At 33.0% G+C, this 14,936-nt stretch overlaps 1 long non-coding RNA gene across 2 annotated transcripts in view; it reads right to left on the bottom strand.

The window, feature by feature from the left end:
* LOC123456699 overlaps window positions 1-14,936 on the bottom strand; it is an 85,582-nt gene that overhangs the window by 21,675 nt on the left and 48,971 nt on the right. Inside the window, exons 3-4 of one of the 2 annotated variants that reach the window (XR_006634627.1) lie at window positions 8,545-8,581; window positions 7,615-7,688 (exon numbers count right to left, since the gene is read on the bottom strand). This is a non-coding gene — a long non-coding RNA (uncharacterized LOC123456699). Of the gene's footprint in view, window positions 1-7,614; window positions 7,689-8,544; window positions 8,582-14,936 lie in introns of those variants that run through there. The other variant, XR_006634626.1, reaches the window with a different exon arrangement.

Genomic DNA, 14,936 nt, shown 5'->3' on the forward strand with positions numbered 1-14,936 from the left:
TTTAACATGTTTCTTTTTTCATATTTTTATTTATTTATTTGACTGAGAAAGAGGGGGAGAGAGAGAGAATCAGTGTGCCAAGGCCTCCTGCTACTACAAACCAACTCCTATTGATAATTCTAACAGGACAAAAAGCTATTCTTCTTCATAAATCTCATCATATATAATCTCATTAATCCATATTTAAATATTAAAAGGTGTATTGCTAAAAAGAAGGATCCTGATGAAAAACAGCAATTTGTTCCTATACATGTTAGCAAACTACATTAATCAGTAACACAAATATAGTTTACACAGTAGGAGGCAGGATATTCTGGAATGTACTAAATCTGGAATCTAGTTAGAGTTCTACCTCTATTTGTTAACACCTTTAGTAAAGCTTTGATATCTCAGTGGCTCCATTGGTAAAACAAAGGTGTTATACTTAGTAATTCCTCAATATCCTTCATCTCAGACTTCTTTTATTTTATTCATAAAAATCTTTGTTATTCTCAAAAATCAAACTTATGATTTCAAAAGCTTTATAAACTTGTGAGAATTCTACCCGAATTTTAAACTGGACTATATTTTATGGAGAAATGGGATGAAGACACTGGGAGTGAAATCATGCAAACATGATTATCAGGGGCATATTTATCCCCCTTAAAAGAACAAACTGTTTTCAAGCACTTTTGAAGCATGCATTTACATACAAATCCATTTACATACAAATTCCTAATGACAAATAATTCTCAATTCATTACATTAGCTCCCAGAGGTCCTCTACTTGGCAACACTTTGTTAGTCTGCTTTGGGTTACTGGAGCTCCTTGACTGTAATAAAATTGCCTTTGAAATATTCTATCATTTTTTTAATTAAAAATTTTTTAATTAAAAAAATTATTCAGGCCCCCAATTAGACTGAATTAGCAAGGTTTTGAGTTACCACATTTTTGTTCATTAAGCTCTGCCAAGGCTCTTGCCACTGAATACCAATCTCCAGCTGCGCCCTGGCCTCTTCTCCAACTCAGTGAGTGTGAGAAGTACTGTTGCTCCCTAGGTACCCACTGTGCCAGGGACAACCTCATGGATCTAATTGGAAAGGGTCTGCTCCTGCCCTCCTCAAATCATTTCTTCCCTTGGTATCTATTAGTCTTTCTCCATATCCTGGCTGACTTCATGGGAATTTTTCCCATCCTTTTCTTCTCATGGGTATGACAGTTGGTTTGGGAGGAGTTTGGATAGACATATAAAAACAATACAGAAAGCTACTTTATGCCTGAAAGAGAACCAGAGAGTTTCTAGGCCAGACTGTCTCAAAATGTAGTCCAAGAATACCTGTATCTGTACTGCCTACATAGATACTTACCTAAATTCATATACTTGAAAGTCCTTAGTCTTCGGATGGTTCAGGAAGGTAAAAATTTTACATACTTTTAAACATTTACATGTTCTTTGACAGAATGGCCAAGGGTTTCTATCACCAGAAGTAGAATGGGCTTGAAATAAGGAAAAAAGAGGACTAGCACACTTCTGAACTAGCTAAATCTTGCGTTCACTGTGGCAGTGTAGTTTCAGGAAATAGGCATGCTACATCAGGTGTTTCTGTTAAAAATGCTTGTAAAAAAGAATAATTGCTATATTTAACTTTATGATAGGTACTTAAAATATTTGTCATAGTCATTCCAACAAGTAAGTTATCATTTGGAGAACTTACTTCAACTTTTACCACTTTTATTACTAAATTTCATGAATAAGTTGCAAAGGAGGCACTATTGTTTCATTTACTAGATGAAAAAATTAGGCACAAAGAGATTAAATGACTTCCCTGACATTTTCTATTTAATCAAGGAGAAAAGCCAAGAAGTGAGGTGTCTACTTTATAAGGGAATGAAGCTTAGAAAGACAATGACAAAGAATTTATACAGAACAGTGCTGTAGCTACACATGAACTGAGATGACCCTAAGGCTGTTCTTGGAATGCAAGACTAGAAGAGGTCATCTGGGATGGAACCAATGTTCTATAATCTACCATCTATGGTGATCAACCTCAAAATTTCAAACTCAGACACTGCTTCTCCAAATGTTTGTTCTATTCTCTCTCCTTTTTGTTTTCATCTCCCAAAATATACATTTTTATATGGGTAATATTCTACATACTATGAGGTTTTAATATGCTTGTTGGCTCAACTGAGAAAATTTTGCCCTTAAGAATATTCACTTTGTCAGGCTGGAGAGATGGCATAGCGGTTGAGCGCTTGCCTGTGAAGCCTAAGGACCCCAGTTCGAGGCTCGGTTCCCCAGGTCTCACATTAGCCAGATGCACAAGGGGGCGCACGCGTCTGGAGTTCGTTTGCAGAGGCTGGAAGCCCTGGCGTGCCCATTCTCTCTCTCTTCCTCTATCTGTCTTTCTCTTTGTGTCTGTCACTCTCAAATAAATAAATAAATAAATAAATAAATAAATAAATAAATAAATAAATAAGAGAATATTCACTTTGTCTATCCTATTGTCTCTTTTGCTTTCTGGGAATGGAGAACTAATATGATAAACTAATCCAACTAAAGAAATTAAGGCTAGTATAGACATATTACCCTTGTAATTTGTATCTGGAATTAGTGACTAATGGTGGGTTTTAGGCATTGTTGCTGATTCTACCTTAATGTTATTCCCAAATGGAAGAGGAAGAGGAAAACTGTAACAGCAAAAGAATGTGCTATGAAACTATTAATTCCTACTTTTCTCCTCAAGTTGAAAGGCTATCCATTTGTCAAATTCAAAATAGCATAGAATGATTTTTTTCTGTGATGGCAAGTGCAAGAGTGGATCATTCACTCAGCACACTAGAATTCAATGGAAAGCCTCTTTAGTGTTTGAAGCATAGGTCAATCATTAATTAGTAACTCTTGCTTTAGCCTTGAGCATCTTTCAGAATTATGTTGTAGAGGTGGAAGTGAGGTATAATCTAACAACCATTTACCTGGCTCAGGTTATGATGTTCTGGAAAATGCTTAGTGCCAAAGTTAACGCATGTGATTCTAGAAAAAATAATAACAACTGGCTGCACTATTCATGTGAATAACAACATCTCCCCTGCCATCTAGGAGAGAGCATAGGAAATTCAGTTATTACTTTTACTAGATAGATGTACAATTTCCATTCTTTTGAATTAGACATGAGGAACTTCTAAAATCATAAACTATGATTTTAGAAAAATCATATAGCTATGGTCACATAGGGAAAAAATTGAAGGGAAGTAATTAAATCAATAACTGCCTAACAACTCCTTGTTACCTCCCTTTCCCTTTATAATCTATTTGCTACCCAGGCCTTATTTGATTCTCTGTATTGTTTATCGCCACTCCCTTTACGCTTCATCCATTCTGATATGCTTGCTGATACTGGAGCAGGCTAGGTTCTTTCTCCAATCTTTCAGAACAAAAAGGTTAATTTTCCTACTGTAAATGGGAGAATAAATAGCAGAAGACCATATGGAACTAGTTACCACTCAGTTTTTTCTCCATCAGTGGATAAGAATGAGTGCTAAAAAATAATGAGCAACAGTGATTGAGATGGGGAGGTAATATGATGAAGAATGGAATTTCAAAGGGGAAAGTGCGGGGGGGAGGTATTACCATGGGATATTTTTTATAATTATCGAAATTGTTAATAAAAAATTGTGAAAAGAAAAATAAATAAATAAATAAAAATGAGCAAGCTGGGCGTAGTGGCATATGCCTTTAATCCCAGCACATAGGAGGCAGAGATAGGAGGATCACCATGAGTGTGAGGCCACCCTGAGAATACAGAGTGAATTCTAGGTCAACCTGGGCTAGAATGAGACCCTACCTCGAAAAACCAAAATTTAAATTAAATTAAATTAAAAAATAATGAGCAAACTCATGATTGTCTATATCGACTCTCAAAAAGAACCACATTGCTTTTTTAAAATTCTAGTCTTGCAATGATATATCTAGCTATATATGATGGAAAAATATTTAGTGTCATTGTAAAAAAGAGACTGCATTTGTAAGTATAAGGGGAGTAATAACATGATTTGTCTCATAATGCCATGCTTACAAACAATAATAGATAAAATACACTTAATACAATGCTAGTTTCATTGAAATCCATCAGTAAATACAAAGTATCATCACTATTATTTATAATAGGTGATATTATAGATTGAGTGCAAGCCCTCATGCAAGCAATGAAAATGGTCTTTCAGTGAGCTAAATCCTCAACCCACTAAAATTACTTTAGAAGATTAAATATGATGGCATATATTATTCATCATTCATTATATTATCTACAATATAACATTATCTGACATTAATTATATTACTTCATTTATTTTATTACAAATTAGTGGGTTTCATTGAGAATATATATATATATATATCATACTTTGAACTTATTTACCTCCTTTCTTACCATGTCTTAAACCCTTAGTTAATCATGAAAAAAAACCTATCAGTCATTAATTCATGTGCTGTTTTAGGTGAGGAAAGAGTTGTAGCAAGTTAGATGTAAAAGCAAAAAAAAAATGATGGATGAGATAAAACTTCACTGTTGGCATATTTAAAATAATAAATTATAGGTGTGTACTTGTGATTCAGTTGAAATATCTGTTATTCATCTGGAATATTAATTATACACATGGGCTCTGACTTTTTATTCACATCCTACTTTTACTACTACAATCTTGGACAAATTAACTTCTCTGAATCTCAGTTTATCCATTTTTAAAACAAGAATATGCAAGTATCTTCTAATAGGGTTAGTAGTATAACTATATATATTTGTGTGTGTGTGTGTGTGTGTGTGTGTGTGTGTGTGTGTGTGTGTGTGTGTAATACCTATATATGACCAAGCACTTAGAACATGTTCAGAAAAATTTAGCTGTTGTTTATTACTAATTAGAAAGAATATATAACCTTTGCATTATGGTTTTCATAAGCAATAATCTTTCTACACATGTCTTCTAAGTTAAAATTTTAACATGCTGACATTGCACATAAAGTTGACACACTTGGCCCACCCATCATAAAACATGTGCTTTTAATATGTTTCCTTCAATAGTAGCAATATATTGTCAGGAGATTAATCTCATTGCCTCATTTAGTCTTCTAAATAAGGTCTACTTTTGAAGATGACAATTCAATATCTAGAGTCTACCTTACTTTCAAATCACTTGACTTCCTAAGTAAAGCACTTCTAAATTATGCTAACAGGGCAAGATTACAAAAAATTCATATTCAACCCAACCCAACTGGCTCTTTTTAGAGCCATTTCTTTAAATTCAGCATCTCATTAAATTTCACTTTTCATTCATTATATTTTATACATATAATATGCCTAAACTGTATAAATAATAAAAAATTAGTAATACAGAAGAAATAACCTGTATAAAACAGCAAGTTTTCATTATGTTTTACAATAGGAATCATAAAGGGATTATTTTTCACAGATATGTATTTTTCATATAATTAATGGATATAAATTGGATTATACAATCTTAATAAATACATTATTGGTTGATTATGTTTTCCTCAACCAAAAAATAATAGGCAATAAAATATTCACTTACACTATATTTCTATGTTAGGCTGTTTTCAGTTATTTATTTAAAATGGTTCCAAGGAGGAAAACTAAGTCTTGCAAACACAGTTATCACATAATCAGAAATAAATTTTTAACATTGTTTCATTTTTTGACATATCACAAAGAATGAAATAATATTAATTGAAATTCAAGTAATATACAGTTTAAACTCTTCACTATACTTTTCCATTATCCATATAATTTCTGTGCTCGTTACTATATTAAATCCATAAAGTATTTTTTCTTGCTCTGTAAAATTATCAAAAAGAAAGAAGAAGGTAATAAAAGAAGAATGGGAAGATTCTGATTGCAATTTTCTAAGTTTTGTAGGTAAAAAATAAATATATTATTTATAACAAAAAATTATCTCTCCATTCATGGAAAGACACTGAGACTTTCTGTTTTAAGAAATCAGAGAGTAAATGTTCTACATCTGATGAGAGTTCAAAAATAAATTAGTTATTTTAAAATGCTTGGGTGCATTGAGTTAATTAAATTTAGTAAATCAAAGTAAAAGATACTGTATTCACCTTTTTAATAATGGGTTTCATGGTTTTTAAAATCATCATTATTATTATTTATGATTACTTTATTGATTATCACAAAATAGACTTGTTATTTTCAGGTTTACAAATGAGTTCTTTAATTCTTGCTTTTGACACATGCATATTTTCCATATATAATATTTACCTACACTGTTGCCTGTCTATGAAACCATTCCCAAACTACCATGTTTATTTTTCCAATAACAAAGAACTAAATTGAATACAAAACATCATATTAGCCAAAATTTTATGGTGTCCTGTGCCAGTGCACCAAGATAAATGAATGCACTAATAATTTGGGCTGATCCTATATTCTTGATTTATGAATATGATGAATATGAAGAATTCTAAAGACTAGAAGGTAAAGTTCAGAAAAAAATTCCTATAGCTTAGAGCTTTAAGGAGGAGACCACTAAGAGAAGAGTCGCTTAAAGAACAAAAGGAAGACATAGCTCTTGCCCAAGGAGGCAATATGGGGTCTGAGAAACCCAGAATTAGAGAAAGAAGCAAGGCAGAGTTCATAACCAGGGAGCCAAGAGGGGATATAAGAATCCCATCTTGAGATGCAGGTTGTTTGTTTGCTTTTGTTTTATGTTGGATTTGACTCCCATGGATGGATGCATGGTTAAACCAGTCTACAGGTATCTAGAGTCAGGATTTCTAGAAAAAGGCAATCTTCCCAGAAATCTTAATTCTCTAGAAAGAGCCTTCTCAGAAGAGAGTGGAAGGACTCCCTGTGCTGGCAAAAATAAGGCAAAGGCTAGACCCTTCAGAAATAAAATGTACTAACCTAGACTTTCCCCTATAGGTCCAAGGATAATTCCTGTATTGAGTCAAAAACAAAGCTATTTATTTGGGGGTCCTGTCATCCCTAAACTGCCACACTATGAGCAGAAATCCTCAACCCTGATGCAACAAAATCTTGAATAAATATTAGGAATAGGAAATTATTTGTGAGTTGGCTCTTAGATATAATTTTCATATGTTGTACTCAGTGAATTTTCAAAATTCATGGTGGAAAAAAGGAGCTATGTGGTTGAACACAGATGAACCAAAAGTCAAGCCCATTTCAGACATCAATTTATTTATTTATTGTTTTGTTTTGTTTTGTTTTGTAAGCAGGGTCTCACTGTGTAGCCAACGCTGCCCTTGAACTAATGGGAATCCTCCTGCCACAGAATCCTAAGTGCTAGGGTTAGAGACCTGAACCACTATTACTGGCCTACAACATCCTTAAAGATTCATACTTTTCTGAAAACTTTTTTATTAAAAACTATTAATTTGGTTAATAATAGTTACATGTATATTTATAGGATTCAATGTGACATATTGATATATTTATATTTTTTGAAAAATATTAAATAAAACTGAATAATGCATATATCACCTCACAAACTTATATCTTTTTGTGAAAACCATTAAAAGTAAAACTATTCTTTTAGCAATTTGGAAATATACAACACAATCTTTAATATCAATTGACTGCTTACCCTGTGGTTACAACTCATAGATGGTATAAGACGACAGCTTGGCTGAGGTATATCTGCTTCTGATTCATCAGTACTAAAAGACAAAAATGAACTGTAGATTCCCAACTACCCTAAGACTTAAGTTTGGTTTGATTTTGGATTTGAATGTTTTGCCTTCTTCTACCCAGGACACAAAGCAAATGATGTAGAGGTTTGTAATATTTTCTTTAGCTAGAAGAATTTGATGTTCTTATTGAGTTTCTGTGTATGCTTATCAAATTATTTTATTTAGTTTATAACTTATTAAAAAGTATGCCAATCAGCACAATTCACTTTGGCAGAAGGTTATGGTCTAATTTGGGTCAACTATTGCCCCCATTGAATTTAAAATAGTTTTCAGGCCTGGGTAGATGGATCAATGTTTAAAGTCACTTGCTTGGAAAGCCTGAAAGCCTAGATTCAATTCCTGAGTACCCATATAAAGGCAGATTCACTGAATGGCACATGATATGGAGTTTGTTTGTTTATAGTAGCAGAAGGTCTTGGCACTCCCATACTTCTCTCTCTCTCTTTGATAAATAAATAATTAAATATTTTGAATATTTGAAATGACTTACTTCAGTTCCTCCCTTCCCCCACTGACTAGTGAGTGTCTTTATTTTCAAATAATACAATTATGTTCCTAAGATACCACAACAATTTTACTGGAAAACACTTAGATATGATAAACATTTCCAGTAATACAGCAGGATAAAAATTGTCATATAAAAATCAACAAACTTTCTACATACTGATTGCAAGCATAATGAGAAAGAAATTACAGTACCAATGACATTCACAGTTGCCTTGTGATGGTTAATTGCCAATTTCACAGAATCAAAAATCACATAAGAGAGATTTGGGGCATGTATGTGAGTTTAAGATCAGGTTAATGAAGTTGTAATACCCACCATAAATGTAGAAGGAACTATTCCATGTGGTGAAGTGCTGGAATGAATAAAAAGGAGAAAATTAGATGAATTTCAACATGTCTTCAATCTCTTGTTCTTAACTATAAATGCAGTATGACCAGCTGCTGCAACCTCCTGCAATAAGGTCCTCTCAAAATGATACATTGTCTTCTCCAAATACACACAAAAATTAACTATTCCCACCCTAAATTTCTGTTGTGATTTAGTGTAACCATGAGAAAAACAACTTACACATTCTGCAAAAGTGATACATTAGAGTAAACTGAATCAAGTACTAAAAGACAATAACAATGCTAAAACACTGTAGAACACAATAGAAGACACAAGAAAACTTAAAAACCTATCATGCTCATGCATTGGATGAATTAATATTGTGTATAAAAGCTATTCTACCAAAGTAATATATAATCTATAAATTCAATGCAACCCTCATAAAAATTCTCAATGTTATTCCTCACAGAAATATAGAAGCACAAAAGACCCTGAATAGCTTTGATAGTTAATATGGTAAACATGAGCTGTAGAGATGGCTTAGCTTTTAAGGCACTTGCCTGTAAAGCCTAAGAAATCATGTTTGACTCTACAGGTTCCATGTAAGCCAGACAAAGAATAATAAAAATATGCAATTTTGCACATGCTCACAAGGGGTCACACATGTGTGGAGTTCATCCAAAGTGGCTGAAGGCTCTGGCATATCCATTCTCTCCCTCTTTCTCTCTCTCTTTGCCTCATTCTCTTTCTCAAAACAATATATATATATATATATATATATATATATATATATATATATATATATATATATTCAATATATATATTCAATATATATATTCAATATATATATATTCAATATATATATTCAATATATATATATTCAATTTGACAGATTTAGAGTTACCACAAGATTAAACCTCTGGAAACATCTGTGTGGGAGTTCTAGATTAGGTTAATTGAGATGGGGAAACCCATACTAATTGTAGATGGCAATACTCCTTGGGCTGTGGTCATGGACTGAATAAATAGGAGAAAGTGTTATGTGTTCCAGAATTCACCATTCTATGTTTCCTGACTGAGGATGCAATATGATCAATTCCCTCAAGCACGTGCTGACTGTATTACCTTAAGCGATAAGCCAAAATAAACCTTTCCTTGATTAAGTTGCTTCTTTTTAGGGATTTTGTTACAGCAATAGGAAAGTAACTAACAGAAACATTCTCCTAAGATGTTGGATGAATGCTGTGATAAAAATCAAACTGGTTTGCAAGATTAATGTGGAAGAGTTGGTAATTTGGGGCTTGAATATCCCCAATAAACTGCAAACACCATATAATGAACAATCTAGTATGATTTTTTTAAAAATATTTATATTTATTTATTTGAGAGAGATATAGAAATAGGCAGGCAGAGAGAAAGAGGGGGAATGGGAGTTCCAGGGGCTCTAGCCACTGCAAATGAACTGCAGATGCATGCACCCCCTTGTGCATCTGGCTTATGTGGGTCCTGGGGAGTTGAACCTGGGTCCTTTGGCTTCGCAGGCAAGTGCCTTAACTGCTAAGCAATCTCTACAGCCCTTGTAGTATGATTTTTAAAGACAAAAATGGTTATAGAAATGTGAACAGTAGGAGAGTGACTTTTAAAGATTCACAAGGGAACAAAGACTCCTTCAGGATATAAGTTAAAGGATATTCTTGTTATATTCAGGCAAAGAAGATGGTCCCATTCAGCATATGTACTGATAATGTGAGAGAGACTGAATTCAAATGTAATGGTCAAGACAGGATGCTTACTGTTTATTTCTCTTATCCTGGTCTCCAGTGACATAAAGCAGCATTCAGAGGCTAAAATATGAAAGACATGTACACTAATAAGGAAAGCAGTGACTTTAAAATTAAAGACCAGACAGGGTTGTAAACAGTTTTACTAATTAAAGTGATGAGAACTACTCAAGAGATTTCTGGCACCCTGCACAACAACAACAGGAAAGAAATCTGGAGAGCAAGACACTACATATCTTGATCTTTTGAAAATGTAAATTCATATGAAAGGAATAAGTATGTGGTAGTTTGAGTGTAGAATACCCTCATAGCTTCAAGTATTTTTGACTAAGCTCTTTCTATTCCCCATTCAGCTGGTAGAGACATTGGGAGGCAAAGTCTTGTCAGATAATGTATGTTGATGGGGGTCCTCCTTGGGGTTGATTAGTCTAGCCTACTAGATAGTCATCACCATCCTATTCTAACAGTTCATTCTCTAATGCTGATGTGTAAATTTATAAACTCTACTATGCTTTTCTCTGTCATGATAAAACTTCATATCAAACTATAAGTCTGAGATAAATATATATTTTTCTTTCATAAACTGTTTCTTCACAGTGTTGTGTCCCAGCATGAAGTTAACTGCTATAGAACCTAAAGTGAGAGTGTTGATGACGAGGTTCCTTGCTTGAAATCAACTGCATTGGGAAGAGTTTACTCAATGTCAAAACACATAGATACAACTGTCATCCATGAAGGCCATCCTCAACTATGAGAAAGTAACTGAACTTGGTAGTGTAATACATATGGTACTGGCTTTGCAAGAAACAAGACTTATTGGATCATGGAGTATAATGCCACAGTTACAGAGAAAAACTGAGCCCAGGCAATGTGTTGCAAGTTTGGAGGTCCTGCCATGAGTGCAGAAAGGTCACGGTGTGAAACTGTTAAGGTGAGACATAAGTTAGAATGGAGAAGACTGGAGGTTAAAGATATCAGAACAATGAAAGCTGTAACCATGGAGTGGAGCTGAGCCAAATGAGAAGCCATGTGTGCCATAGACACATGAGATAGAGAGATTAGTCTATCCAATATTTTTGGAGTCAAGATGATCTAATGCCCAAGATGTTGAGCACAGAGTTGCAGAAATTGATGATGTTTATTCTGTTATGTTTTTGGTTGATTTTTCTTGCCATGATCCCATCCCTCTCTATTGGAATGGGATGTTTACACTGTAGTGATACAAGTTGGAAGTAAGAAACTTATTTTTTTATATATGATAGCTGCTCAAACTTAAGGGTTGGCCTGATTTTCAGAAGAAACTCTATATCCAATAAAGACTATAGGGACTTTTGAAGTTGGAGTGAGTGCTTTATGCATTATAAGATGCTCATGAACCTATGGGGACAACTAGTAGATAGATATGACTTAAATGTAACATGTTTAGGTATCAAGTTGACAAGAAGTGGAGTTTTGATTGTGAATATCAAATGGATAAGATTTAGAACCACCATGGAAATAAACATCAAGAGATCTTCTAGATTTGGATAATTAAGGCAGGAATTTTCACCCTAATTGTGACTAACACCATTCCATAGGCTGGGGTCTAAGACAAACTAAAAAGGAAAAGATGAGTTAAGTACAAGCATTCATTACTCTATGAATTCCTGAGAATGCAGTGGAACTAGCAACCTTAACATACTGTTACATTTACTTGCCAAAAGTGATGGATTTTATCCCCTAAAATTATAAGCAAAAATATACCCTCCTTAAACTCCTTAATTTTAGGTGTTTGATCACATCAAAGAGAACATTAACTATGCATTATTCAAAGCAAGCTTATCCAAAAAAGTCATAATGCTTCATCAAAGCTGATTTAAATTTGTATTAATCAGCCACAGTAATAAAAAATATCCTAGTAATGTTTAAAAAAATAAAATAAACAGACACCTAGATCAGTGGGAAAAATTGTATGACCCACAGATAAACCCATGCAACAATAGTCACATGATTTTTGACAGATGCCAAAAATATACATTGGAGGAAAAGCAGCCTCTTCAACAAATAGTCCTGAGAAATCTAGGTAAATAAAGTTGGAAGAATGAAATCAATGCCTACCTCTATTTATTAAGTTAAATGGAAATAGACTTAATATATATCTACAAAACATTCCACCCTAAGAACTGCAGAACACATATTCTTTCAGAAGCTGACAGAACTCTCTCAAAATAAAAATAGTTTTAGAACACAAAGAGTTTTTTAAGGAATATAAGAAAATTGAAATAATTTTGAGCAAATGTTGATCCCAATGGATTAAAAATTTCAATGTAAGATCTGAAATTCTGAAACTAATACATTTTTAAAAGTAGTTAAGACACATTAAAACATAATCATTGGCAAGGATTTTCTAAGGATGACTCTAGTCACTAAAGAAACAATACCAATAGTTAACAAATGGGAGCTCATAAAATTAAAAGTCTTGGCACAGAAAAGGAAACAGTAAATTGAGTGAGGATTAAATTTAAAGAATAGGATGAAATATTTGGTAGCTACATCTCTGAGAGGGAATTAATACCAAAGTACTTAAAATAAACATAAACAATAAATATCTGAACATTCCAATCAACAACTTAGTGAATTGAATAGGCAGTGTTTAAAATATGAAATACAAAAGACCAATAAACATATAAAAAACTGCTCATCCATACTAGTCTTCAGAGAAATACCAATTAAAACCATTGAGGTCTCTTTTTACCCTTTTCAGATTGGCAGTCATTAGGCAAAATCAAATAACTGATATGAAGATATAATAGAAAAGGAAACATTTAAACACTGGTGGTGAAAATTAAAACTCTTCCCTACAATATGGAAATCAGTATGGAGTTTCCTGAAAATACTAACAATAGATCCACAGTATGACCCATGTCCATAACTCCTGATATTTATCCTGATAAAACGGTACATACTTAGCAATAGAGATATGTATGCATCAATGTTTACTATAGCAGTATATACAAGAGCTAAGCTATAGAATCTACCTATGTGTCCAATAGTAGTTATATTCATTTGCAAGAAAATGAATACAAAGTGACATAATCATATTCAACTAATTAAACCTGTCTCAAAAATATAAATGTTTTATTTTCCTTCATTTTGGCTTCTATAATATAACAGATACATAAAATCATTCATGTATTTATGACATTAAAGTAGAAGGAGGGACTGGAGATATGCCTCAGCACTTAAGATACTTGCCTTCTGAGCCTAGGGACACAGGTTCAATTCCCTTTTACCTACATAAAGCCAAATGCACAAAGTGATGGATGTGTCTAGAGTTCATTTGCAGTTGTTAGAGGCCTTCCCGTGCCCATTCTCTCTCTCTATCTTTCTCTCTTTCTATTTACTTCCTTCTCTCTCTCAATCTCTGTCATAAACTAAATAAATAAATAAATAAAATATTTTACAAAAAGTAAAAGGAAAACTTTCTATAGGAACAAAATTAACTAATAGAACAGAGAGGGATAAGAATGAGGGAAACATGTTCAATGTATTTATATCACTGAAAGAGCTGTTATGTAACAGTACATAATGTAGTAGTTTCAATAACTAATATAATAAAAAGTTTTAAAGATTAATTTTTAAATGCCTAGGCATAAATTAGGCTCACATTTAAAGATATTGAAAATATATGCAGTATCGTCATAGCAGAAAATTTCCCAAATAAATGGAAAGAAATAGTGGTCCAGATATCGAGGCATATAAAATGTCAAACAGACAAGAACAAATATTAGAAATATTTTTCAAATCATATTATTTAAAACACCAGATATACAGAACTAAGAAAGAATGTTAAAAATTTCAAGAAAAAAAAAACAGCACCGAGTTATATAAAGGCAAACAAACACACAGCAGTAACATCATATTTAGTAATAGAAATTCTAAAAGCCATGAGGACATGTGACAATTTAGTTCAAAATCTTAAAGACAGTAACTGGTAGGCAAGATTACTATATCCAGCAAAACTACACTTCATAAAGGAAGAACAGAAGAAAAGTTTTCTGAATGAATAAAAACTCAAGGAACTCATGACATCTAAGATACCACTGTTGAAATGTACTTAAAGGACTCGTACACAATAAGTAAAAACCTAGTAATTATAATAATAAGGACAAATACCCATAAGGGCAAAAAATGAATAAACTTCACTGGAACAATAGACAAGCAAATTAGGAATAGGGAAGTATGGAACATTACAAAAACAATAAAATGACAGGAAAAGTACATACCTTTCAATAGTAAGACTGAATTGTAACAGTTTTAGTTTTCCAGTCAAATACATAGTTTAGCAGTTTAAAACAGGACACATCTATTTTTTTTATCAAGAATCACAACTCAAAGGGTAAGAAGTGATCCGCAAAAGATAAGAAAAAATTCCATCAAAAGAAACTCGAAAGAAATCAAGTATAACAACACTAATGTTTAACAAAGTCAGTTTCACATTGCTGGAACAAATATCCAACCAGGCACAGTTTATGGGAGAAGGAGCTTATATCAGGCTTACTGAGTTTTGGTACAAAACCCCGACACCAACAAGCATGAATTACCAGAATTCTCACTGCC

This window comes from Jaculus jaculus, chromosome X (assembly GCF_020740685.1).
Source record: "Jaculus jaculus isolate mJacJac1 chromosome X, mJacJac1.mat.Y.cur, whole genome shotgun sequence".
NCBI lineage: Eukaryota > Metazoa > Chordata > Mammalia > Rodentia > Dipodidae > Jaculus > Jaculus jaculus.